Here is a 24,257-nt window from a genome sequence, read left to right as displayed (position 1 = left end):
TTTCTCATTGTGACAAAGACTCTAGAACACCTTAACTATTCACTTCATAGTATAAGCACTACACAGATTTGAATGAAAATAACTTTCAAGCTGTTCCTTTAAAAAAAATAGAGACAAGTTATCTACAGGCTTATTTTGGAATCAATTCTCAAATAAATTGGTCGTGCTTACAGGACATTATCAGATGTGGTAACAATTTGCATTTTCCTGTTGACGAATACAGAAATTGCATCTTTTTTGGGCAGATTAGGAGTCCTTCCTCTGTCCATTTCTATTTTGAGCCTAATCTAGTTTTCATAGTCTTCAAAGCAGGTGATGTCTTGCTTAAACTCATAACAAGTGCTAATGAGCAACTCCCAGCCTGGAATGGAAGAGAAATTTTGGAATGTGCTAAATTATTCTAAACAGTGCTCTAAGGCACCTACATCCTCATCTGCTTTTCCTATATATTTGTATGCTATCAGGCTTCAACCATTCTGAAATCAGCAGAGGAAGACCCCAAACAAAGGGTCTAGGTGCTCTTACTGAAATAAGAAAAGTTTATAAAGAAGAAGAAATATGATCATCTCCTCTTACGGACATGTTGTTCAATACCAGTGTCTTTAGCCACGATGCACCTGGTTTCATTGACTGTGAGCTGAAGGACAGGCTTGTAGTTTTACCACAACAGATCTGTGTTAATACTTTTGTTTTAAAACAAGTCAGCTTCTCCCAGCTGCCTGTTGCTGTGACAACTGCGTTAATCATTACTTTGTGACACACTTGGGTGTATTAAAGGGAAGAATGATGCATATGAAGGTCAATACTCACTGTTTACCCCGAGGTTATTGATTTCAGCTTTAACAATAGCATTGATGCTGCTATGAATTCACAAAACTAAGTTGACCTATCAGGAGTGTCTTCAATTATATTCATGTGGCTTAAATATCGGGTGAGATTTTGACCCTAGAGAGAGAGGGGTATTTTGCCGAAGAATGCACACTGGCAGGAAGGCATCCTTTATGTTGGAAGATCGTCCCTGTTGTGTAGGGTAGAGGAGATGAAAGAAAGTCAAAAGGTAGTTGTCTTTGTCACCTGTATTTGGTCATCTTTCTTTGTGTAGCATAGGATCTCTATTTTATTGATTATCAAGGAATGCTTGGATTTTTGAAGCCATAAGGCATAAGCAGGTGATCTCTGCCCATGTGTTTATCTTTAGTAAATTCCTAGAGAAATATAGCTTCATAAGTTTGAAGTCCATAACACACTTATGAAAGTGACTTTTATTTCTTGGCCACCCTTTTAAAGCATGTTTATGCATCATGAGTGTGTGCATGTGCAAATGTGCATCTGTGTGTGCTGAGACAGACTGGCAGAGAGGGCCAGTCACGCTACCGCTTAACAAATATGTTTGCAAACCTTTTGGGCTTGGGCTGCAGGATGAGCAGGGACAGGCTTCTGAACTTCCCTGCTGAGCCTTCAACACTTCTACTTCAGTGTGTGTGTGAGAGAATGTATGTGTATGGGTACAACATCGGGGCAGGTCTGAGAGAAACCTGCCCTGATTACATTTGAAGAAAATAATTGCAACATTGCATCTGTTGCTCAAACAGAAGCGATGAGACAGTTGATAGCTAGGAGCAGATACTCTTGGCTGAGAGATATACCCTGAAGAATCTATGAGGCAATCTGTGAGAAGGCGGCTTTCCCTTATGCATAGCTCATCACGGTATTTCGGACTGACATATATATGACTGACTTGGCAGGGAGGAGACAGGGAAGCCTTACATTCTTGTTTGAGTGTAAGGTGTCTAGCGCTCTTGGAGATTTTTTAAACATTTAATTTTGTTTAAAATATATACAAAAAGGCAATCAACTAACCAAGCGAAAGCTGCAACTCTTATAGTGGATTTGATTAAGTTAATTGATCAATCTATGAATCCAGAAAGGGTAGTCTAGAGATCTCAAGGGATTAGGGCTGATTTGGGTGTAGCCTTGGCCATTATTTTCTCTGGACTACTCTAAACCTGAGTCCTATTAATTTTTAGGCTGTTTAATGTAGTGGTTGTCTGTTTGTAGGTATGCTCTACACCCAATTGCCAGTTCACTTGTAATTTCAGAATTGAGCGGACAGGTATCAATACCTCAGGAAATACCAGCTTTTTAAAAAAATTACTGACTAGCCATAGCAGTGGGTAATGCTTAATCTAATGATACAAATTTGTCTACCTAATGACATAAAGCAAGAGATTAGCGCAGGAAAATAGTAACTTTGCTTGGAACTTTCAAAAGAACTCTGGATTCTTGCATGACTAGATGCTATTTTTCTTAATATTTTGTTGTTGTCTTTCTTTTTTTTTTTTTTTCCAGGTTAATTAAGCACAGGAAATTTTAGCTCTGCCTTGTAAGTGAGAAGCAGAAAAAGCCTTAATGAGAGGGAATTATCATACCAACCATGAGTTCTAATTGCAAACTCTAGAATATGTTCTTCTGACTCTGGAATTTTTAGGGGGTTCTTCTGAAATTTTTGTGATGTTGAAAAAATATTTGCATGTGTTTAGCTATTATTCTTGTGGTTAGCTTGAATGCTTGACTGACTTTTATATGCAAACATCAGATTAAGCAATTATAGATTGCAATTCTAAATAGTGTTTTCTTAAGGTACGCGACCGCTAAATATGTTTTCTAGGATAAATCCCTATCTCACCTATGATAAGAAATGGCAAGAAGAGCGTTTTTCTAGGCCTTCAAAAAGGTGAGAAGAATATCTAATCTCCTTTTACTTCATTGTGGTTTTTGTTGTTGTTGGTTTTGGTGTTGCCCACCCTCTCCTCCTCCCCCCGCCCCGTTAAGATTAGTTTCAATGTATTGGAAGAATTAGTGGCTTAATCTACCAAAACCATTTTTAAGTAGACTGTCATTTTCACAAAACTATGGAGGTATATCTGTAGTTAAAAATGTTTTTGCTAGAATTGCTATGAATATTTCAAAAATGTTCATTTGCATAAAATGCAAAGCATATTCAGATGGGAAACTTCAACTTTTGTCAAAGTCTGTGAGGACTTAAACTGTATTGGTGTTAAATTTTTAAAGACTTTCTGAATATTCTTTCATCAGTAACTGTTTTCCTGCTTATATGTGAATAGAATCCAGAGTCATAAAATGCAAATGCTACTGGGACTGTCCATAAAGGTGCTAAGAGACTGAAAACATTAGGGTAGTGTCTCCAACAATATCTTGAAAAGCTGCAGTTTGCTTCCAGTGATACTGAAATGTCAATGAGGGAAGCACATGGTGCTTCATGTTCATGTGTCTCAGGTCTCCTGGCACTTGGCCTCATCTCTTTCAAACAATTGTACTATGAGAAGACAAAGAAAACAACTTACAATACAACAGAAAGCTGAAGCACCCAGTTTAGCTACCTGAAGATATTATAAAGACTCCAGAGATTACAGGTGAGAAATCTTACAAGAAAGTTAGATTTTCATTTTCCTTGTGATGATTTCAACATTTTAAGCTCATTGTTTCTCCACTACAGTAAATATAAAGACAAGATATTCCAGAAGCAGAACTTTATCTGACTGTTGTAGAGATGTTCTAGAGGGTCCTTGTTCATGTTTGTTAGAAAGAAGTCTTGAAATCTCAGACACATTGTGAATCATATGCTTAAGGAAAAGAAAAAACAAAATGAAAAAAAACCAACAAAACAAAAAAAAAAAACACAGCTCTGTTGCCTCCTCTCCTGTGAGTTTATTTCCATCCTTTCTCATTTGTTAGCTCTTTTTCCCCTTCATCTTGCAATTGGCTTCAAATAATCCCTGCTAGTAATGCTTCTCCATGACCTGTCTTCTGGTTTTACCAGCCCCATGTCAGGAACTGTTTCGTAGATGTCTTCACAGCTTTTGCAAGAGGTGAAAAATAGAGGCTTCAAGTAAGAAATCTATGAATATCATATACGTGTATATATATCTATACACACACACACATATGTGTGTGTATATATATATACATATATATGAGACAATATATATTGTGGATATAAATATATATATTTGTGAATATTGTGATCACTTGCCTTCCTCAGAAAACTCCTGAAATGGTTTCTTTTGAGCTAACTAGTGAAAGTCTGTGAAGCAAGAGGAAGTATTATAATTAAGATTACTTTATTTGTTCATTTGTAAATCGTTCACTACTCGTAATCCAGCAGGATTTGCCACCCTTTCAAAAGAATTCCTTTTCCGTCTCTAAACTATTTTAATTCTTCAGGATTCACTAAAGTAGGCCTCATTAATTTAAATTACACTCTTTTTTTAGCATTTAGAACAGGGTACCTGTTGCCAAATCACTCTGTTAGAAGCTGTTTGCTGAGGGATATGTAAAAATGCACCATTGCTGAAGCTAATATGATTTATAATTTGCTTTTATGGCTTTAATTATATTTTTCCCCCACATTATGTGTTGGGACTGTGGTGGCCTTTTACAAGTGGTTTCAAAAAAATAAAAAGGAAGGAAGCTAAAGCAATAGGGGACAATAGCTGCCCTTTTGGAATAGCAGCTAGAGGCCAGGTGGCATAGCCAAAGTGTCTAAAATAAGTCTGAGGCTTGCATGTAAATGACTGACTCTCATTACCACGTAAGCATGGAGAGAAACTATTAGGTTTTGGCTTACTGTTTCTTATTTCCCTAGAGAATGAGCATGAATGATTACTTTAACTGAACGTTTGGTTTTGTTTTTTGAAGGTACCTTTTGCACTGTCACTACAATGTATAATATAAAAAGAATAATTTCTTCCTTAGACTTGGAGACTTGTTTCTAACATCACCAGATGTGTATGTCCCAGAGATAAAGGTACGTGTGGTACGCACAGCCCTTAGAACTGCCGTGTTACTGGCAGAGAGCTGCTTCATGCACAGGTCAGGAATCAGCTTGCAAGCCACTTTCAAAATGAGAAGCAAAGGATTTGCTGAAGAATAGCTTAATTTGATTAGCTTTCTGATAGACTTCAAATCACTTATAGCAGTGAAATGAAGTTCCATGAAACAGATACAGCAGGAAAGAAACACTTTAATCTTCACTTTTGATTAAATCTGACTCAGTCTTCAGCATCAACTCCTGTTATCTATAATTTGGAAATTTAGATTATGAATCAAATAGGAGGAAAGTCCTGTCTAGTAATTCCTGGCACAAAGCTAAATGCTTGCTGATGACTGGAGTTTTAAGTGTAGGTTTCCTGGAAACTCCAAACTACAAATAGACTCTTACTCCATACTTCCAAGGATTGCCTGCTTATCAGGTGCTTACCAAGTGATTTATTGAGGCATGTGAAAGAAAATACAGAATCTTTTTAAAATCCAGAACTTGAAAAAAAATAATAATAATTGCTCCTAAAACTGGGTAAGATGTTTGCAAATGATAAATTAAGTGTGTTCTGATTTCATATCAAATGCATCCAACTACAAAGACAACTGGTCTCCCTTGTTCTGTGTTTAGAGCAGATGTAAAAATTAAGTAGTGCTCCTCAGGATAACTTCATTACATAGTAAATAATATGAAATATAGTTGCTTTTTCTATATACATGTATTTGCATCTTTTAAATAAAAAAAAAATCAACCTAGATTAAAAAAAAAAAAAAGAAGAAGAAGAAAATCCTTCTTCTATTATAAGGATATGTACTTTTCTGAGCATACTTAAATTTCCAAAGCAACCTAACAATAACTTGGTAGGCATCTCCTAAGTCCTCTGCAAGTACAAAATGAAACAAGAATGTTCAGAAAGAACATTTCTTTAATGAATACTTGGCTGACACTAGGACAGAAAAAAAAAGTAGGGGGAAAAAACAAGAGATGCTGGTACATGTTGATGCTGATTACAGCACACTAGGTTTGTCATCTTTAACCAAGAGCATGACATCATCAAACCCATGCCTTTGATCTCAAACACCAAGGAGATTTAACTGCTGTAAAAGGCCATACACTAGACTTTTCCCAGTACTATTCCAACTGATTATTTGGTATAAGAATTAATAATTAATTAACATGATTGTAATTCATACAAACAGTCATATAACTAAGTCTGTAATTAGGCCTGATTTTTAGAACAGATGAGCGTGCATTTTCTAGTATGTTCCAAGGAAAATAATTGGGTGAATACACACTAGCAGGTGAGATAAAAGGTTATAGAAAGAGGCCATGCTGAAGAGGGGCATGGAGTTTCCCAGAAGAGGAATGTATACCAGAGACTAAAGATGGATATTGGAAGTGGAGGTGCAGGTCAACCAGGTGGCACAGTAGGAAACGGAGCAAGTCTGGTCGATGGAAGGAGAAGGGACTGGCCTGGTGACTCGCGGCCAGCCTGCTTCAGGACTGTCTCCTTGTCTCAGAACTGTCCAGTGAGCTCCAGAACACGGTACTTACCTCCCATGCCTCTTCTGCATCCAGGGATGTTATCCATGGTAAAAATAACGTTCCTTACAGAGGCCTTCTCTCCAAGCATTGTGAGTATAAAACTCAACAGGTCTTTGAGATTTCTTATGTGGACTGTATTGAACACATCTGTGATCAACAGAATAGAGAAGCACTTGTGCAGTGGCTTGTTTGCCCTAGTTCAAGTATCCAACAAGGACAATCTGTGCCTGGGATGCCAGCCAGGCGTTTTTGCAGTTTGTGTTGATGGAAAACAATGACTCCTTGACTATGGTGTACTTAATAAAAATTAAACTGTTTAAGTTCTGGAAGAAATAGCTCTGATTCTGCACCCCTTTTCTGGCCAATACATTGGTGTTATCGTGTGAGCCTTCTGTTGTCACACTATAGAGCATTATGAGAGGTTGCTTCGATGTGGCCCAAGTAGAGGAAAATGACAAGCTGTTAAGTGCAGACGCCCAATCTAAACTGAATAATATGTTATTTTGCAGCTTTTCTTTTTTGGCTGCTGATGCACTTCAGCTCTTCTGGTGCCTTGTGTGTAATGCATTAGGCATAAGTATTGTACTGGGGAACAGGCAACCTTCTCCAGGAATCAGTGGAGAACTCTCTGAGATGCTTCATTCTCTGATCACAGCTGTGAACACATGGTATTCAATGCAGATGTCGTGGGCCTGTTTCTGTGGGGAAATGAACAGGAGCATGGTTCCAAAGAATTGTAATTAAAATCCCAGAAAGAAAAGGTCACATCTTTATGCCTTGGATATATTTAAGAGGTACAAACATTTGCCTTTGCTTATACAGTTTGGTGAAAGGCTTTAGAAATGTATGAACAATAAAGGTCTATTAAGTCTATGTACACGTGATATGGTGAACAAGGATACAAGAAGCTTATTCCCATTCTCGTTGTCTAAAAGACTATAGCTTTTTCCCTCTACTCCACTGAACTGTCTGCAGTATGGGACATCACCCTACAAGTAGAGGACAACGTGCAAAGGCAGATACACTTCTTTCTCTGATATACCATTGTGCATGGACTAAGCAGCAAAACTTCTCCCAGGTAAGCATCTCTTACACTCCTTTTGAGCAACATGTAGGCAAAAAGAAGTGGTTTAGTTTCATTGTTCCATTGTCATTTTAACAGTTATGGAGCCTAAATGAGTTTCTGCTCACAGCATCACATGTTGATATCAACCCATCTAAACTGACTTTAACAGAAAAGATACCTACCCTAGTGGTCTTGATCAGAAGTTTGCTATGGTGCAGTTTGCTATGCACTTACACACTGTTCTCAAGGTGAATAGACTTCAGTGAGTCTGTGCCTTTATTTTCTCCAGTGACTATTCAATTTTAACATTTCAGAGTCAAATCCATTATCCAGACATCAATCCTCTGTATGGCAGATTATTTTATAAAATTTCTGTGTCTTTTTAGTTGGAGGGAAAAAAAACAAAAAACAAACAAAAAAAAACCACTGGATTTTACACAGAAGACAATCTTCGAGTATTATTATTATTAGGGTGGGTACTTGAGAAGGAGGGATTTTACCCTTAATAGCTAAATACATGTTATTGTACGTCATCCCCAAGGTAACGTGATTAAACTCCAGTGAGGTATTCTTTTTGGAGCTTTGGAAGCAGTTGTAACTTTCCAGGCTCTATTTCCACAGTGTATTGTTTATTGTGAATCTGCCAGGATTTTAAACAGGCCTACCCTCACATGCTGATGCTAAAATATTCTATAGCACCTACTTCACCAAGCAATGCATCAAAGGGTGTGGAAAACTGTTTAAATTTGCCTGCACTGGAGACAGAAGGCAGAATGATGTAGGAGGAAGAGAATTGCCAATAGCAAAGACTGACTAAAATATCCACATATTAACTTACTGTGTTACTTTATAACTGCTGGAGTGATGCAGGAAAAGACGGTTGGAAAATGAGAGCCTTTTCCAACGGTTAGGCACATCACTCAAGTGTTCAAGGTCCAGTACTATAAGGCAACAAGAAAACACCAGGCCCTTCTCTGTGGTTTTCATAGACTACAGAAAAAGCAGAAGCTCGCTTTGCTGTGCCTGCTGGGTAAATGTGAGGCAATCAACCACAGCATGCTGGCTATCTGATGCAACTAAAAAGAGGCAAGAGCTATCAACTCAATCTCCTACTCAACAGGTCATTGAATTTTGGGGTAGAAAGCCAGAAAAAGGGACATATTTCTGCTGAAATTAACCCCAGGATGGTTTCTTGGTGATTCATTTTAGGTTTGTATGGAAGTAGACAGAAGAGCTCCGTTTGTGGATTGCTCCATAGAATCCACCCATCTGTTACACCTGTTGCTGACTTTTCTAGTTCTGATGAACCTTGTGAGCCCAATATTTCATTTTTATTTTCCAGACTGTTTGGCCTTCTTTTCCTATCTGTCATGCTATCAGAGTAGTTTCATTTTTCCCTTATCCTTTTACTTTCAGGCTTTTTTTTTTCTTCTTTTTTCTCTGCATCTGTGAGCATTTTGTTGGCTGGATCTTATGTTTGGCAATAATACAATATCTCCAAAGCAGTCATGGTAAATGGTAAATCATAAATGCAATATTGCCGAAGGCCTTAGTGGATGCTATCAGAAGACATTATCCTTATTTTTATTAATCTTGTCCAGAAAAGAGCTCCTAAGGAAAGCTGCCCTTTTCAGGGCGCTTAAATGAGATTTCAGAGCGTAAGCTCCCTAAGAACAGCCTCGGGTTGATCAAGAAGTCAGTAGTGAGAGAAGATGCAGAAAAATAATCCTGTTGGGCAAGTTACTTGGAGCAAAGTCCTTGCATGGAGAAATAACTCTGGAATTATGCATATTAAAGGACATATTCCTCATGAAGCTTCTTATACTTCAGAGAGCCATTTAAGAAAAGTGAATTACAACTGTGCTTCATAAGCCCCACTGCAGTTCACTTCCAACAAAAAAGATTGGTTTCAGCTTTAAAATATCTATGTATTTTGCATCCTGAGTCTCTGAGAGGCTACAAAATCTCTTACCATTTCTAAACCAGCAGCAAATGTGATTTGTTAACAAATTAACAAGTATTTGATCTTATTAGGAGGGATTTGAATTAAAGCATTCATTAAGAAGTTTAAAATTACCTTTGTTGTAATTCAGTTCAGTGAAACCTTTGGCGTAATGAAGTTCAGTGACTTCAGAAAATTCAGTGACTCTTTCACAAAACACCTTGCAACCATATTTGCAAAATTAAATATTACTATTGAATCCCTTAACATTTGGAATTGCTAGCTTTGACTGACCAGTTCCTGATTCTCCTGTGACACACAAGTGACATAGTAAACTCTGTCTGAGATCACTTGAAGTCATTCTTGAAAACAAAACTTGTGTTACAATCAGACCTTCATTTTTTCTATCCAGTAGAAAAGAAAGTACCCAAAATAAAGCTACTACAGAGGCTTTAGCTTTTTAAGTCTCAGGTTCTGAGTGTCTCAAAGATTGCAACGGAACATTTGTGAACAGAAAAAAGACAAAGTGAATCATAAATCATAATATTACATGTATCTTTTAAGTTATATGACTTGGGTTTAGGCTGCCTCAAATTTTACTGCTAACTGAGCTGGAAAAGAGCAGGTGGGTAATGTTAATATAATACCAAAGTCATAAATGCACAGGTGCAAAATGTATTGTTTTAATTTAAGGAAAAAAAAAAAAAGCACTTAACTATTGGATTTCTTCCAAACTCCATTTAGTGTCAACTGAGTCTCTAACATATGTTTGCTCTACTTGCCGAGAAACTGTTTTATCCTCTCTACCGTTACTGATTCTATTTATAACAAAACAGCCACGGAAAAGTATGTGCAGTATTCTCCCTGTCTAAGAGCTCTGCAGCCACGTTGTGTGTCCTGTGTTTATACCATGTCCCGCTGTTACAAACCTGTTCATCTTCTTGTACTTGGACATCTCCCCTACATTTGTGCCATGCACTGTGTTACTGTATACTGTTCTGCGTCATGGAGGGCTGTATTTGGACAAAGACCAAGCTGGCACCCCTGAAGAAGAACGTGAGCGCCAGGCCTCTCTGAGGGTGCTAGGGGCCTGAAGGGCCCCAGCCTGCCTCAGCTGGGACACGTAAACCTACACACACGTGCCCTCTGCCCGTGGGCTCTTTAATCTCAGAGGTGAGGAGGTTTCACTACTGGCCTGGGTTATGATGTAGCTGTCACTGTCTCAGCCCCTGCTTCTCAGATTTTCCTTGTAGGCCACTTGTCTCTTGGCCAGACCCCTCAGGTGTGTGCTGTGGCCTTGCTTCTGGCTCTGCCTTCTCCTGCTCCTGACTGGATTCCCTGCACAGACTCATCCCCTGTCTTGCTTGGCGGTGTTGATGGATCCTTATTAGCAGCACATGGCCCACCACGTGCAGTCTTGTGGGACTGCTCTGAATCAGTTTGTTGTGTTTTTTTTTTTTTTTTTCCTCTCATTGGGTTTTGAAGACCTCAAGGCACCATGGCTTCCAACTGCAACCTCCCGTGCTGATGCTTTACTAAGGTGAAAACGTGTCCTCTAGGCCCAAAAGCAAGCTATCGTCTTTCTTTGTTTCTCAGAAATTCATGTTGTTGTTGTTCTTTGTAAATGTCTTTCTAACACTTTACATTTTTGGATAAAGAAACAGACTGTCTCTTCACTGCGTATCCATACAGATATAGCAGAGATGCACAAGCTAAATAATCTTTGTGAAGGATCAACTTTTTACAGTGACATAATCTATCGTACCAGCATTGTATCTCTCCCCAGAATCACTCCTTCATGTGTTTATCTTGCATTGGGTACGGCTGACTCATCGCAAAGATGAACTTCAGATAAAAAGCCATTGAGCTGGGTCTTTCGTTTGGCTCAAGGTAGCTTAAAGATCTGTGTGCAAAGTTAGTGGGCCAGTAGTTAGCCGGAAATCAGGGCCTGTTTGCTGTGTCCTGGTACCACTTGAAAGTAAAACACTCAAAGGTGAAAGTGCTGTAATAAATTTGAATCCCGTTACTGAGTAATGGGACCACATTGCTTAAAAATGTATCCTGCAAGAGCTTAAGTCTTATCGTGAGTCAGTGGAATATAAATTCCTAAATACCTAAGTCACTGCAAGAGACTCCACTCTTACTCCAGTTCATTTGGGTAGCTGTGGAATTTTTTAATGTGAGTTCAAACTGGCGCACCATCATTAAGGAATAATCTAGAAGCTTTAGTTCCTATGTTTCTCTGGCCTCATGGTCTGTACCAAAGTGATTAAATTTACCCAAAGTGTTTTGCCCTAGAATGAGCCATGCTTTGTATATGAGCTGGATAGATTCTTTGCAGACTCTTTCTGCTTTCTTTGTTTCAAAGTCCAGTTTGGGATTTAAAGTGAGAACATTCTGAGACTTCATAAACACAACCGGATCCACTTGCCCATCTTTTCACCTTAAAAATGAGTTTTCATTTTAACCCTAATTGGATTTTTATATTTATATTTATTGTATATTTATTGTACTGTATATTTATTGCAATAGAACCAGTTTCATTGTATCTCAGCATTTTGCCTGTGATCTAAAAGCTGTGGGTGTAGCAAACTCAGGGTGCTGTTACTTTCTGCCTTGCTAAGTTTTAGACAGATTCAGACAGATCATTTGACAAATATTAGGGTAAGCAGAAATGGCCTAAGTAAGAAGAAATACACTGAATTGCCAAGTGTACACCTGTAAAAAAAAAAAAAAAAAAAAAAAAAACTAAATCTAAATTCATTTTAACAGGTTGTAGTTAAAGATCATCCATTTCTTGGACAACTATTACTTCTTCAAGAACAAGGACAAGAGTGTGAGATGGGTTATGATGCGACAAGACCTTCCTCAAGTTGTGTCCATAACTGCTGAATATTAGACTTCAATGTTGCAGCTATGAGCTGTTTCAGAAGCTACATAGTGAGTAAAACAATGCTCTCAAAAATCAGTAACCATCATCCTCAGTAGCCTGGTGGATAATAGAATGGCCTGGAAAGCTGTAGTAGTTCAGTCAAAAGAGCAACTTTAGAGAAAATGAAATGTTGCTTCACTGTGTTTATATGTTTTGGCATGGCTAGGGTAGCCTCTGGAAATTTAACTTTGCAAAGCTTTTTTATTTCACAAAGCCATTGCTAAATACATGCAGATTTGTTTTAAAAGATAGACAACCTGTGCTACAGTGAGGATAACTTGAGAGAGGATGCACTATCTAACTGTGTATGTTCATACATTTTACATAATATTTACCCTCCAGTCAATAGTATACAGTATATAAAGATTTACAGTAAGTTGATACACTGCATGATTTCACTGTTGTAGAGATTAATGTATTTTATAGTGTCAGCAGTTTTACAATGGCAGAACCACTTGGTAGCTAGACAGCTAGCTAATTAAGCTGAGAAAAATATGTAAAATTTTTAGTAGAAGTTTCTACAATTTCAGTAGAACATGTAAGTCTATTAGTGTTCACAAAGCTTCCAGGTGACACAGTAGGAAGATCAGGGTTAGAGACGTGCTATTTTCTTTGTCAAACCCTTATTTTTAATAATACCTTATCTCTTACTTTCCTTTCCCCAAGGTCTTGACTTATTCTCCTGATCTCTCTCTTTTTTTTTCTTTTTTTTTTTCTTTTTTTTCCCCTCTTCATCTCATTGTAGTTCATTCCTCTTTTTGTTTTCTCCAATATTGTCTCCTGGCACTCACTCTTCCACTGGTTCTCACATCATTCTGTTTTGTTTGCCTCTCAATTTTCCATTCTTATTTTCTTCTGTTCTTATTTTTAAATCTCTTTTCCCACTCTTATTTTAGGTCTCAGCTTCATCATTACCCAAATGCTGCCTATTCAAATCTATATTTTGTATGAAACATGAGAGGATTTGAATGGAAACAAGTGAACTTTCACTCATGATATCAAGAAGTTTGGTTATTCTTAGCACTTCTGCCATTTTAATAATGGTATTTTTCTCCAGTTGTTTCCATGAGTTATTGGGTCTTTCATACCTGAGTATTAATTTTAAATCTTCTCCAAGTCAAACATCTGACCAAGATTTTAACTACTTTGTGCAACCGGAAAGGAGAGAGGCAAAATTCCCTCTCTCTGTACTCTGCAAATAGTAGCATGAATAGTTTCTAAGGCTGTATAATATTCTACAGCGGCTGGCTTTTAAGACTGCTGGAAAGGTAGCCAAGACTGTCACAGCAGAATGGTGGAATAAGCAGAGAACTGGGAAAGGGCTGTGTAGTGACCTGCGCTGCGGGAAGTGTTCCAGGTAGACTAATTGCCTCCAGCCTTTCCAAAAAGATTCCTGTACAACTTTGGTTTGGTTTGTTTGAACCTTATTGTGCCATTTTACTCCATGCTGCTGAGCAGATGCTAAGATGCGTTTTGGAGGCTGCTGCACTTTAAAAAGCAAAGCAAAACAAAAGAAAACAGATATTTGCTTTCGTATTATTATTAACATGAAAACACAGATTTGGACATCTCTTGTAAAAGCAGGTAAAGCAAGGGGTGTAGACCGCGACACAGAAACTATGCATTTTGAAAACATCCATTACTATAACAGCCAGGTGTTGTATTCAGCCATTGCTGTGATCTCATTATATAAGAAGCAAGATTGACTTATTTATTTTTTAATTTTTATTTTTTTAGAGGCCTTCTATGAACTGCTGTGTATAACTCCTTTCCTGCACTCTAGCAAAGTGCTGGTTCTCCACTAGTTTCAGCCCACACATCTCCACTGACTTCAGCTGGGAGCTTTCAGTTTAAATTTTTCTTCTTATTACTTATTCATCAATCTGTAGTAAAATGGCTGTCAAACAATCACAATAAGTACCATTCTTATTAGTTATCAGGATCACAGCAGTTTTGCCAAAGCCATGTTTTCTAGAATGTTCTAAGTAAAAAACCCGTAAGGACTTTTATCTCGTCATGACACACAAAAGCAGTATTATAAAAAGGGAAATATTTTCAGCTATTTTGCGTTTTTTATGAAGCAGCTGATCCATCACAAGTCTGTCTGCTTTGTCACCCCTAGATACGGTTTCTAGCTACATTATTTCGTTTAATAATATTTGTTGGGCTTTGTGGTTAATTTTTAAAAGGAAGCAGTGTGTTATCTGCTTGGTGCCTTTGAATCACTGAAGTACAAGGCATTGAGAAACAGTTTCTCCCTAACCACTTGTGCTTGATGACTCAGTGGCAGCTGCCATTAGAAAAAGTACTGTGTTTCCCCAGGCAAGACATTTCTGTATTGGACTCCTCTGTACTGCTTGAAAGTCTGAGTTCCTTCATTAAGAACCATCAGTGTCTGAACTGACTTTCCCCCAGATCATGTAATCTGTTAATCCTGTGCCATGCTAGAGATGCTGGTATAGAGAGGCATAAGAAGTGTATGGTTTACCAGAAATTTAATGTAATACTGATTTTAAAAATAGAAAAAAAAAAAAAAAACAGAAAAAAAAAAAACAGAAAAAAAAAAAACAGAAAAAAAAAAAAAAAACAGAAAAAAAAACACTTTAAATAAAGAAAAAAGGCATCCATGTCAAGGATGCTTATTTTTATCATGTAAGTTTTCTTAGAAAGCAAAAGAAATTATTAGTTGTGAAATTAGATAAAATAGGGCTATCAAGCTGTACAGTTTCTAGCATGGTGTTTTTTCCTTTTTTTCCCCTCAATTTCAACCAAAACACACTTCCAAAGTTATTAATGTTGAAAGATATATATATATATTTTTCCATGTCTTGGCTAAGCAATGGGTGAGAATTGCTCATACTGTTCTTTTCTCCCTTTATAAGGACTGATGCCGTGGTTGATGGCTTTTGTTGCAGCTGTTTTTTCAGAAATGTGTTGGTAGTGATCTAATATTAAAATGTGCTTTGGAAAAATATTTTAGTAGTGCAGCTACTTTACAGTCCTTATTGATTTTATTGCCATATTCACTTGTCAGGGTGGATTTAGTCTAGAGTAGGATGTCTTTCTTTCCCTTTTATTTTTTTCTTTCATGCATTATTATCCAATACTACAAGTCATAGCAAGATTTCTTCTTTCATTACTTTTCTATTGTTAAGGTATATTTTTACAAAGCCAAATGTTTCAAGGTTTCTATTTAATTGTGGTCGTTAAAATATAAATGTGATAATGGCAAAGCCCCAAAGTTTGGGCCTACATTCTCTTTCACTTGAGTTCATTAGCAGGTGCAAGAGGAACAAGTTTTTTCAGCTTGCTGTGGATACAGCTGCCTTGAAGCTAGCCACAGCAACCCTACAGCATTTTCAGGTGCTTCCCTATCGAGTCAATCATGCAAGTCTGTGGTTATTGCTCTAAGCTGTCTCCACTGCCTTCTTGTCTGACACTTGTCTTTTGTTCCTGATAACTGGGCCCATGTCCAGAACTGCAAAGCTGTTGTTCCTTTCTGGCTCAAAGCACACTTTTCCTAATTCTGATCCGCAGGAGATGGTTAGCAGCCTTGTGCTCTGTTGCAGCTAGTCCATGGTCCCAGTTAAAAGCCCGATGCAAAACCTGTGGGTGACCTTCACCTGCACAACGCTAGAGCAGTATTCTGCCTAGGTTCTTCTGCGGCTCCCAGCCTCTGAGCAGAAAGCTGAATTAAGTAATCTTTGCAGGATCTTTTCAGAGTACAGAAATATCCAGGCACAGAGAGCTTCAATTCAATGGCACAGGAACTCCAGTCTCTTATTTAGGATCTAACAGTTCAATCTGGGAGATAACAATTCACCTCTGCATCCTGTTTTCGATAGTGTTGTATGATTGATGAGCTACAGTAAAACAGAAATAAGACACATGAGGAATGTATTCAAAGTCATACACAGAGGCGGGGAGAGGGTGGGAATTTTCCGGTGATTACACCCTGGCCCATGAGACTTAATTATCCAAAACAGTCTGATAACTAATGTAATTTGTTTGCATAGCTAACTCCCCTGATTAGTTCTGGGGAGGTGTGTGGCTTTATTTCCACTTTAGGGAGTTTCTCTAATAATTTTCTTCCAAAGGTGAATAACATCATATTTCCCTAAAAGCAGCTGGCTCTGAGAATCAAACTCAGTGTGCAACAACTGATTTTTCAATCAACTTGCTAAATTACACTTCAGTCCATGCCATAGTATCTTTAAAGTACAGCTTTCTCAGAGTAAACCCACTCAGATGTGACACCTCATTCCTTACTTTGTCTAGGTAAATCTATACTTTATAAGAAATGACAGAGAGATACCACTAGTTTTAAGAGAGAAAACTCATTTGAACACCAGTGTGTAGTTTTTGTTCAGAAATTATTTGGATTGTGATCTGATTTTTTTTTAACACTCCAGCAGACTGTGGTGCTCACGGACGGTGGTGTAGGCCATCAGCTGTGCTGTACATACACAACAGTCAACTCTACAGGTCAGCTAGTGTGATGTCTCTTTCCTAAGGTAATTTTAAGGACCTTCTCTTTTTTTGGTATTTGTTTTATTCATCCAGACACATGTTTCTGAAGCCTTAATGGAAGATTTATTTTTTTGAAAGCAAAGGTCTCACTCTGGCTCAGCAGGAAAGTTAGGTAAGGGGGAAGCCGAGTGAAACCAATTAGTTTTGCTAGAAGCAAAGACAGTAGAACAATAATAGTTCCCCTTTGTACATGTGTCACATCTCTTTTGCTGAAAGTAACTGCTTGAAATGCTGCCTATTGCTCAGTATCAACACAGGCACAGAAAAAGAGATGAGCCACTGCTTCCAGAGGCAAAATGTCATGTTGGACTAGCTGCACTTAAACAAACAACACTTAATTTTCCAGGATGAGATATGCTGCCTCAGCGGAGCTACAAGTTTGCCATGGACAGTAACAGAAGATTTGCATATGTCTCTGTGCAAGTATATCATGTGTTCTGCTGTCATAGTAGAGCCATCAAGTAATAATCAAGAGATCATGATTTAGTGCTATTATCTGATTTTCTCACCTGAAGCTGCTGGTAAATGGCGAAATGAACCCCAGAGGGAAATAGATTATTGCATATGAGCTGGCAAACCTCAAAAATTCTCACAATGTATTTTTCCTTCCAAAACACCTAAAGAGGAAGGAGCTGGTCCTTGTGAGGGGAACAGGATGTGAGGCTTCCCAGACTCTACCTCTAGAGAGGCATACAAGGAGGTTTCTCATTCCAATTAAATATTGTGAAGGAAATGTGAGCTGTCCATGACTGAAGAACAAAGGTTTTCATCACATTGTTATTATGGTTGTAATGGTCTTGCCCAGTTAACTTTGAATTCAGAAGTAATTTTCTCTTGGCAGCCTCCATCTGAATATTAAGAGGCAAATGATGCATCTATTGACTTTTAACACTCTGTCTTACAGGTTTTGAAAGACTATGGGATTCCAGACAGGGCAATCCAATTCATTGTTTCTTTCAGAAAGAAGAGAAAGACTGAGAGACTTTGGTGAATGTTTTTACAGGACTGTCTCCCATAAATCTTTTGCATACAACTGTCCCAGTGCCAGTATTTATGCTCCTAATCAATTCCATGGGATTCTGAGTCTTTTAGACTGTCAAAGTTACAGAAACGCCTGGAAATTAATTATAGAAGTCTCAGCTGAAAAAAAAAGGGTACTTTTTTGGTTTGGATGTATGTTAAGCATCTTGCAATGCCTGGAGAATTGGGTTAAAAGCCAGCCTGGTCATTCAAGGCAGACTGATAGAGGCTGGTAGAACAGTAATTCTAAAATTGGACCTTTTTCCCGGGCTTGGAATTCTTCTTTAGTCATGACCTGAAGTATATTAAAAACTGGAATTTCCAGTGAGAAACCTCCTTCTAGACTTCAGAGCCCAATTTGTCTTCTTAGTGAGGATGTTGGCTCAGAGGCGGTGGGGTTTTTATCAGGCATTCCTCTGAAAGGAAGTCTAACATTTAGTCTTGCTCAGGAAATAGAAGACACAGGTTCAGTGCTTTCCTCTGCCTAGGGTTCACACTTCCAGGGGGAAAAAAAAAAAAAGCCACAGATAGCCTAGAAGATAAACAGGCACCTGATTATCTTTACCTATACCCATAAAAGTGAGCCACTGTGTAGCCAAGAACACAACATTCAAAAGCAAAGACAGTCAATCTGGAGGGCTGTCCTGGAGTGGTGGTTCTCAGGATTTAGTCTACACCTTATAAATTATTACTTCCCATAAATAAAAATCTATTTACTATTCAGTGTTAGGTGAACAATAATCAATATTTCCCATCATTGATAAGAAATCTGATCATACCTTTTAGCTCTTGTGATCTCAGTGCATTTTGCATTTAAGCTTTCTGAGCATGTCCAGTAGCAGAAATCAGTCATTTTATTGCACAAACTACAGCCCTATAGGTGTCAAAATGTTGAGATAAGATTGTTGAAGATAGCAGCCTTTGGCTGAGATCCCCTGAATCCTTCCTGGTTTGCACTTGAGGTATGTCTGAAGCTATATTTTTGGATCTAGTTCTTTGTAGGCACCCATTTGCTGTTTTTCTTGCCTCATGGGCAATTGGTACTCTACCTTTTCAAGGCTCAGAGAAAGGAAGGACCACCTGTTTATCACTTGAAGTAAATGTAACTATCCTGCCTGCAGCACATTTTGCAGAAGAGAGTGGTATCTCCTGAAAACAAACAGTGTAAATATATTATTTTCTTCCTTTCAGGCATAACACTTGGTGGGAGAAGGTGAAAGTGCTGCCTTCTAAATGATTAACGCCGCTTTCTGCAACTGTTCCCTTTTCAAATGTGACATTAGAGAAGTTAACATTTGGAAGAGCCAAGGGAACTGCAGAACACTGTGGCTCCACTGTCTGCCTTTCTACGTGAAATAATCATGGCCAGAGATATGATACGTGCCAGTGAAGGAATTTGTCATGTACTATGTGTGATGGTTCACAGCAGGTGAAACCAAGGGGAGTCTGAATTGCATGGAGCTGGGCTGAGATAATAACAGAGCCAAAAGCATGAGTTACATGAGCATGATTTATCCCCTTCTCACAGTTTTCCATGGTTATACTGCATAGCTACGATGCATGGAAATGTTGTCCTGCTATAGCAACATGACTCATTTGTTCTTTTAAAGACATCTTGATTACATCAGAGGGATCGTTTTTGGAAATCTGATCTTTTTCACTGAGTCAGTTAACTAACTGTCTTTTCTTTCCCAAATGTGCTTGATAATCTTCTGAGTAAGCTTGGAGAGTGTGAGGCTGAATGACTGTTGGCGGGGTCCGTCTGTCTACAGGCAGAGAATACCCTGAATGAATACATGGCCTGTACGTCATGCCAGTGCTATTCATACACATACTGTCTAAGCAAGGCAGCAATTTAGCAAAAAGTTTTGTTTGTTTGTTTGTTTGTTTGTTTTTAAGGTAAATTGAAGAACACACACTAAGGAAGAGATAATTCAACTTTCTCAGCAGACTTTCCCAGTTGTTTGAGTTTGCAAAAATAACCCTGAAATCAATACGGAATAACTTCATAAACAAAGTCCAAAGACTTTTTTGTTACATACAAACTACATGTTACGAAAAAAAATTAAATTTACTTTTTATCACAATTGATGAATCACATGTAGTTAAATTATAGCGAATATGTCAAGATAAAAGTTGTCCTTAAAAAACATGAGGTGCTAACATGTTGTCTATTTAAAAATTGTTATTTGTTTAGACTTATACGGTCCAAGGTATCTTCACTGAATTTCTCAAAACTTGGAGGTTTTTACCTGAAGTGACCAGAAGAGATCAGGATTGCATCTCCTTCTATTTGTGTATAATTTTGTTGGAAAAGATTAAAATAGAAAAGTATTTCTGTGTGAGAGAGAGCATATTCATGTGTATGCTACTTAACAGAAGAGACAGAATTTCTTGTTTATGAAACGTTGAGTCTGAAGTAGTCATTTGATATAAACCAGAAGGGAAAAAAACCCCACAGGGTAAGCTGAAAAAAATCCTGCCCGCATGCTGTCCATGTGATTGGAGTGTAAATGAACAATGATACACTCTTGCCACTTGAAAATATGAAAATCAGAGCAAAGTAGAGTTAGATTTACCAAAATTAAAGCTTTTATTAAAATGACTGTAAGGAGAACATAAGCATTAATTTGTAAATATTGTTGTGGTTCTGTCATTTCACTGACATCTATTTTGCCAAATAATAATAATAATCTGTCCACTTAATAGAGTCATTGTGTGCTTTAGGTATACCATACCATACAGGTATGGTGTGCTTGAGAGAAATATAGATAGTGCTTATTCTACTTTCGGTAAATCTCAGTCTAAGTACTTGTGAAATGTCTCTTGACAGTCTTGACTGTCAAGACTCTTGACAGTCTTGAAGTTAGTGAGAGTTACTGGATGGAAACTGAACAGCAGGGATTTCCCAGATTTCACAGGCTTGGGGCTTTCTGACTTAGAAACACTGAATTCCTTCACTTAAATTGCTTAAAAACGTCTCCTCTGTTTCTGGAAAACTGAGTTACACAAGCTCAGTGGCTATCAGACCAGTGCTCTTTACGTGCAGCCTGCTCTGCTGCCAGTCCTGCTAACATTCCTGTGACGTGAGTGGAGTACTACCAAGTGGGAGGCATGCTCAGCGTCACAGCAGGCAGAGGCAGCCAAATTAATAACTTCTCAGTTATTAATTCTACTCTTACAGGGTCACCAAAACCAACCTGTAAGAAGAAACAAGTCTCAGCTCGCTAGGTTGCCTTTAGTTTTACTTCCCTGCTTGCAAAGGCGACTCTCGCCTACTGCAGCCAACGCGAGCATTCAGGGCTTTGGATTAATCATAAAGCACTCTCATAAATTTTATAATGAAATGATTCAGGAGAGATTGACATAGAGACTTTCAGTCTTTAAAGCTCTTACTCTATTTCAGGACAATTTCACATCTTTATTAACATAGCTTTCTGTTTGCTTTTAGGCAAAATGAGATGTGCAAACTAGAACAGTAATTGCAACAGCACACAGTTATATGATATGTACCTGGCACTGCACATGATATGTACCTGGCACTGCACTGCATGTATGTCAGGCTTAAAAATACTGACATGAAGGGCCTAATTAACAGTACTTAATTGGCACCCGGCATCTTTTGAAATCAAGAATTCTCTGGACCTAACATTTTTTTCTCAGATCTCGTCTCCTCTGTATTCCAAATGTATATGAAAGGTATGCCTGCTATTTGTTTCCAGAATGTACTAATTTTATTATTAAAAAAAAAAAAAAAAGTATTATACCTATTATCTCCAGAGGAGTTTGTATTCAAATCATCATAAAATATTCTATTTTTCTAGGAATTAATTTATTCCTTTTGGATGGATTTGGGCACAGAGCAACAGAAAGAGCAAAGCAAGAGTTATACCACCCTGGGTTTTGTTCTGACAAGGGTACTAAATAGATGCTCTATGCTTTAACCCTACCAATGCTAGCCAGAATGCAATGTACAAGTCTAAATGAGGACACAGCTACAGCCTGGAAAAGCATAGCATAAGGACCACAGGTACCAAAACATCTATGCATGTAACTGTTTGGGGGCTGGTTTTGTATTTCCGTAAAGCAAAATTTTTAAAAATATTCTGCAGCAGAAAGAGACCATTTGGAATCTTGACCACTTAAGGACATCATCATTTGTTTCCTAAATCCTTTCTCTGTCTTTTCCCCTCAATGCATCATAAACCTGTTTTGGAATATTTTTTTTTCCCCTTAAACTAGAAAATTATTATGGGAATAGCCAGAAAAAAAGCAATAATTACAGTAACGTGTTACAGAATAAGGTACGCTTGGAACCAGAAATGCAACAAAGCAACCTGTTTGTGGCTTATTTCCTGGGTGGGAGAAAGAGCTCAGGGTGTGACTGGGAAGAGGAGGCTTATGCCATGGAAATGTAATAATCACTACCTGTGAATAAGAAGCTATTAACTAATGGACAGAAAGCTTTTGTGGGGGAGATAGCAAACAGGGGACCTCACTTCATTCTCTGCATCCTGCCCCTGACTCAGAGAACTCACTTCCATCTTTTTTTGCCCATCTGGCTGTGCATTTGGCTTTAGTTAGGACTAAACAAACTGTGCACGGGATGCTAATGACTACCTTGCTGTAACTAGTCCTATGAACGTTCCTTTGCATTTAAGAACGCAACCCGGAGTTCTGGTCACAATCCAAGTAGCAGCATTCTTCCACCTTAAATTCTCACATATACTCATCTGGAATAAACAATTGTCAAAATAATATGCTCTCAATCAGTTGCTGTATTGCAGTGATGGACAAATTAATCCTTAAATGTATTTTGTAGTTAGTCGATTCATGATGATGGACTGCTAATTAAATAGTAATTGTTGTCCATTATAAATACCCATATAGTGAACAACGATTAGATATTGCTGTGGGCAGAGAAAATGATATTGGTGTATTTTGTATTTTACCTGGTAGTTTTAAAGTTGAAATGCAAATTGTACCGTAGATCTGATACAAAAGCCAAATATCATCATAAGATAATGTCTCATGCGAGTCAAAAGATAACAGCAAAATCACGTGAATTGTTATCTATCAAACGTGAAAGCAACTAAAATAAACTTTCTTTTCCTTTAGAAGCAAAACTGGTGGTGCTTGGAACATAGTGATCAGGAAATGAAAAACAAAATGTGGCCAAAATATAAACTAAGCAGAAAAGTGAACATCACTTTAAGAGGCTACTATGTTAATTAAGTTTCTGGTGAATAGTGCTTCATTGGCAGTTTGGAATATGAAGGCCTTTAATTAAGAAAAAGAAAATCACACTCACTTGACAAGTACATTAGCAATGGCATTAGATTAGTTTCCTTGGGTTTCTTAAGTAGAATAGATAAATAGCTTGTTTCCCAGTATTTGAAAGACTGTGTTGCTGGGTTTTCCTCTCTCCTCCATTATGTATAACCTGTTACTAATTTGCGGACAGGATATTACACTGGATGGTTCTCTACCCCACTATCACAATTCCTTGATTCAATTAAAAGTTCCGATTTTTAAATTCCTTTCAGGATTTTAGTCGAATGCATGTGCATGTCTGAATCATAGGAATCTTCACTAGTAACTATTTTGAGTGGGCTGTTACCAATATGTAACATGATTGCTCTGTCTTCATGTAGTGGGTGCTAATTAAGGGTGAAACACTTAAACAATTGCAGAAGCTAAGATTTTCTCATCTTGGTGTAATTTCCCATTCTCAAGTTAAGAGAATGCTGGCTACAATCAAATGTGTGGTGTAATGTCTATTGGCTATATCTGCACTCTGATGCAGTTGTGTTATTAGCGGTCTGCAGAGCCTTCCTTAGTTGATCTCTCTCTTTCTCTCTCACCTTGTGATCTGCTGTTTCAGTCTCCTTGTGACTCCCTGAGGTTAAGCTTCCCACTCATTGTATCAGGGCATTCCCCAGCTGAGATGGGAGGCTCGAACTGGAAAACTTCCTCTGTGGGATGGGAGTGAGAAATCTCTCACAGTGAGCTTCGGGAGTTTTAGAGAACTGTTGTGTTTGTGTTTTTTTTTTTTTCTCTTTCTTTTATTGAGCAACACTGCAGCAATGCAGGAGGAATATTTTTACTGAATTTATAGTTTAAAGAGCCCAGATATCGTCTAAAAGAAAGTTGTACCTGAAATATAAAAGTTGCATTCTAATTTGAAAGATTATCTGCTGCTCTGTCCAGCAATGGTGCCTCAGAGAGAAATTGGTCTTTAGGGGAGAAAATCACAGTAAAGTTTTGCAAGCTTACATGAAGACAGTTGAATGCACTCAGAACTTGTTATTATCATCCCTTTAAAAGGAGACTGTATGATAGTAAAGAGAGGGGAAATAGGCTTTTTGTCGATGAAGCATTT

At 37.9% G+C, this 24,257-nt stretch overlaps 1 long non-coding RNA gene across 1 annotated transcript; it reads left to right on the top strand.

Moving 5' to 3' along the window:
- Positions 1-350: 350 nt before the first annotated feature.
- On the top strand, positions 351-3,995 carry LOC310900423. The gene is made up of 3 exons (XR_014585122.1): positions 351-1,057; positions 2,669-2,734; positions 3,298-3,995. It is a non-coding gene; the product is annotated as an uncharacterized lncRNA (long non-coding RNA).
- The last annotated feature ends 20,262 nt before the right edge of the window (positions 3,996-24,257 follow it).

This window comes from Anser anser, assembly GCF_964211835.1.
Source record: "Anser anser genome assembly, chromosome: 5".
Taxonomy (NCBI): domain Eukaryota; kingdom Metazoa; phylum Chordata; class Aves; order Anseriformes; family Anatidae; genus Anser; species Anser anser.
This window is presented reverse-complemented; position numbering and strand designations above follow the sequence as displayed.